This window comes from Colletes latitarsis, unplaced genomic scaffold (assembly GCF_051014445.1).
Source record: "Colletes latitarsis isolate SP2378_abdomen unplaced genomic scaffold, iyColLati1 scaffold0018, whole genome shotgun sequence".
Taxonomy (NCBI): Eukaryota; Metazoa; Arthropoda; class Insecta; order Hymenoptera; family Colletidae; genus Colletes; species Colletes latitarsis.
The window spans coordinates 16,234,106-16,239,016 of record NW_027488369.1 but is presented as its reverse complement, the minus strand read 5'-3'; positions in this window follow the sequence as shown (position 1 = coordinate 16,239,016).

The window sequence follows — 4,911 nt, the reverse complement described above, 5'->3', positions numbered from 1 at the left end:
AGTCAATTAAACCAGGTTTCGATCAATATTTTTGAGGATAACGCATGTTAGGTCTAGGTTAGGTCTGGGATTTTCACTCATCAGACTCATACTTTCGCATTCTTCACATACTTGTTGAACGGATCCTGGGTTTTTTCTGGTTTGGATCACGTAGTAATGTGGGACCACACCGAAACAATCAATTAAACCTGGTCTTGATAAATATTTTAGAGAATAACGCATGTCAGGTCTGGGAAAGGTCTGGGATTTGACCTCATCAGGGTCATACTTTCGCAGTTTTAACATGCATTTTGACCTGATCGAGGGTTTTTTCTGCTTTGGATCACGTAGTAAAGTGGTACCACAACTAAAACAGTCAATTAAACCAGGTTTCGATCAATATTTTTGAGGATAACGCATGTTAGGTCTAGGTTAGGCCTGGGATTTTCACGCATCAGGGTCATACTTTCGCAGTTTTAACATGCATGTTGACCTGATCGAGGGTTTTTTCTGCTTTGGATCACGTAGTAAAGTGGTGCCACAACTAAAACAATCAATTAAACCTGGTTTCGATCATTATTTTAGAGGACAACGCAAGATAGGTCTGGGATAGCTCTGGGATTTGCCCTCATCAGGGTCATACTTTCGCAAATTTAACATGCATTTTGACCTGACCGAGGGTTTTTTCTGCTTTGGATCACGTAGTAATGTGGTGCCACAACTAAAACAATTAATTAAACCTGGTTTCGATCATTATTTTAGAGGATAACGCATGTTTGGTTTGGGTTAGGTCTAGGATTTGCCCTCATCAGGCTCATACTTTCGCATTTTTTCTCATACTTCATGGCTAGATCCCGGGCTGTTTCTGGATTGTATCACGTAGTAATGTGGTACCACGCTGAAACAGACAATTAAACCTCGTTTCGATCAATATTTTAGAGGATAACGCATGTTAGGTCTAGGTTAGGCCTGGGATTTTCACTCATCAGACTCATACTTTCGCATTCTTCACATACTTGTTGAACTGATCCTGGGTTTTTTCTGGTTTGGATCACGTAGTAATGAGGTACCACACTGAAACGGTCAATTAAACCTGGTTTCGATCAATATTTTAGAGGATAACGCAAGTTAGGTCTGGGAGAGGTCTGGGATTTGCCCTCATCAGGCTCATACTTTCGCGTTTTTCACATACTTGTTGAACAGATAATGGGTTTTTTCTGGTTTGGGTCACGTAGTAATGTGGTACCACACTGAAACAGTCGATTAAACCTGGTTTCGATCAATATTTTAGAGGATAACGCAAGCTGGGTCTAGGTTAGGCCTGGGATTTTCACTGATCAGACTCATACTTTCGCATTCTTCACATACTTGTTGAACTGATCCCGGGTTTTTTCTGGTTTGGATCACGTAGTAATGTGGTACCACACTGAAACAGTCGATTAAACCTGGTTTCGATCAATATTTTAGAGGATAACGCATGTTAGGTCTAGGTTAGCCCTGGGATTTTCACTCATCAGACTCATACTTTCGCATTCTTCACATACTTGTTGAACAGATCCTGGGTATTTTCTGGTTTGGATCACGTAGTAATGTGGTACCACACTGAAACGGTCGATTAAACCTGGTTTCGATCAATATTTTAGAGGATAACGCAAGTTAAGTCTGGGATTGGTCTGGGATTTGACCTCATCAGACTCATACATTCGCACACCTCACATACTTGTTGAACAGATCCTGGGTTATTTTCTGGTTTGGATCACATAGTAATGTGGTACCACACTGAAACAGTCGATTAAACCAGGTTTCGATCAATATTTTTGAGGATAACGCATGTTAGGTCTGGGATAGGTCTGGGATTTGCCCTCATCAGGCTCATACTTTCGCGTTTTTCACATACTTGTTGAACAGATCCTGGGTTTTTTCTGGTTTGTATCACGTAGTAGTGTGGTACCACACTGAAACAGTCCATTAAACCTGGTTTGGATCAATATTTTAGAGGATAACGCAAGTTATGTCTGGGATAGGTCTGGGATTTGACCTTATCAGACTCATACTTTCGCACACTTCACTTACTCGTTGAACAGATCCTGGGTTATTTTCTGGTTTGGATCACATAGTAATGTGGTACCACACTGAAACAGTCGATTAAACCAGGTTTCGATCAATATTTTAGAGTATAACTCATGTTAGGTCTACGTTAGGTCTGGGATTTTCACTGATCAGACTCATACTTTCGCATTCTTCACATACTTGTTGAACGGATCCTGGGTTTTTTCTGGTTTGGATCACGTAGTAATGTGGTACCACACTGAAACAGTCCATTAAACCTGGTTTCGATCAATATTTTAGAGAATAATTCATGTTAGGTCTAGGTTAGGTCTGGGATTTGCTCTCATCAGGCTCTTTCTATCGCATATTTCTCATACATGTTGAACAGATCCTGGGCTGCTTCTGGATTGTATCACGTAGTAATATGGTACCACGCTGATACAGTCAATTAAACCTGGTTTCGATCAATATTTTAGAGGATAACGGTAGTTAGGTCTGGGATAGGTCTAGGATTTGCCCTCATCAGGCTCTCACTTTCGCATATTTCTCATACTTCATGGCTAGATCCTGGGCTATTTCTGGATTGGATCACGTTGTAGAGTGGTACCACACTGAAACATTCAATGAAACCTGGTCTGGATAAATATTTTAGAGGATAACGCATCTTAGGTCTGGGTTAGGTCTAAGATTTGCCCTCATCAGGCTCACAGTTTCGCGTTTTTCACATTCTTGTTGAACAGATCCTGGGTTTTGACTGGTTTGGATCACGAAGTAGTGTGGTACCACGCTGAAACAGTCAATTAAACCTGGTTTCGATCAATATTTTAGAGAATAATTCATGTTAGGCCTAGGTTAGGTCTGGGATTTGCTCTCATCAGGCTCATTCTTTCGCATATTTCTCATACTTGATGGCTAGATCCTGGGCTTTTTCTGGATTGCATCACGTAGTAATGAAGTACAACACTGAAACAGTCAATTAAACCTGGTTTCCATCAATATCTTAGAGGACAACGCAAGTTAGGTCTGGGATATGTCTGGGATTTGCCCTCATCAGGCTCATACTTTCGCATATTTCTCATACTTCATGGCTAGATCCTGGGCTATTTCTGGATTGGATCACGTAGTAAAGTGGTACCACTCTGAAACATTCAATGAAACCTGGTCTGGATAAATAGTTTAGAGGATAACGCATCTTAGGTCTGGGTTAGGTCTAAGATTTGCCGTCATCAGGCTCACAGTTTCGCGTTTTTCACATTCTTGTTGAACAGATCCTGGGTTTTGTCTGGTTTGGATCACGTAGTAGTGTGATACCACACTGAAACAGTCGATTAAACCTGGTTTCGATCAATATTTTAGTGGATAACGCATGTTAGGTCTAGGTTAGCCCTGGGATTTTCACACATCAGACTCATACTTTCGCATTCTTCACATACTTGTTGAACTGATCCTGGGTTTTTTCTGGTTTGGATCACGTAGTAATGTGGTACCACACTGAAACAGTCGATTAAACCTGGTTTCGATCAATATTTTAGAGGATAACGCAAGTTAGGTCTGGGAGAGGTCTGGGATTTGCCCTCATCAGGCTCATACTTTTTTTTTTTTTTTTTTTTTGTCGTGGGGAAAATCTTCGAAAGACTCCCTCCCACCTCCTTGGGGAGAGGTTGGAGGGGTGTGTGGGATTCCCCGCGCCCGTGCAACGACAGGCGCGGGACCTACCCACTAAAAACCCCACGGTGACCCTTCGGCACGCTTTGGGAGGATACCGGGAATCGCTCGAAGCATTCTTCCGGTATCCTCCCCGTGCCCGCGCTTTCGCGCCCATCCCCCGGGGGGACAATCGGTCCCCCCAGTAGACACACTGCCTCATAGCGGCGGGACGGGGCCACTCCATCCCGCCGCTATCCGTCCCGGGGCCGCGTTTAGTGGCGGCTGCGAGCCCCAACTCGCAACCGCTCGCGACCCCGTTTCCACCCCTCGGCGGCCGGGCGTTCATGGCCGCACCAGACCGCCGAGGGTGCCTCCCCTTGCGTCGGACCGGTAGGGGGAGGCACTCCTACTGCCAACCGGTCCGACCCGGCGCCGCCTGGCGGGAGGAGGGTCCCCTCAGGACCCCCCTCCCAGCCTAGGTCATCCGCCACGCCGAGGCGGCCGCCCGCGACGCCTCGCGACCGGGCGACGACCTCGGGCCACAGCACGAGCGCGAGCTTCAGCGCGCCCCCTCCCCGCGGCCTCCTTCTGCAACATTACGTTCTCGCAGAAGGAGGCCACGGCCCTCCACTTCTCCTCGCTGCCGAGCATGGCGCGCACCACGCCCGGCAGCGAGACATCCCGCCCGACGACGCCGACCAGGACACGGCGCTCCCCCTCCCACGCGGGGCATACCTCCAGGGTATGATCCGCCGTGTCCTGCTCAGCGTCGCAGTGGCAGCAACGCGCCGTCGGCTCCTTCCCTATCCGGCACAGGTATCTTCCGAAGCTGCCATGCCCGGAAAATACCTGTGCCAGCCGGTAGGTGAGGCTGCCATGGCCTCTGTCCAGCCACTCCTTCAGGAGTGGCCGAACAGCCCCGACAGTCCGGTGCCCCGCGGTTGGCAGAGCCAGCCGCTCCTGCCACGCGAGCAACACGGACTGCCGGGCCTGGCGATTCAAATCGCCCCAAGCAGGTTCCTGCCCGCCCGGGACCGCCCCCACCCCCGCGCGACGGTCGACGCGGTGCCGGTACATCGCCGCGTGCGACCGCGCGAGCAGGTCCATGGGCGGCATCCCCGCTAGAACCGTCGCCGCCTCATGTGACATGGTCCGATACCCGCGGACGACCCTGAGCGCCATGCGCCTCTGCACCCGACGCAGCATAGTCATGCTGCGCCGGGAGGCAGCCAGGTC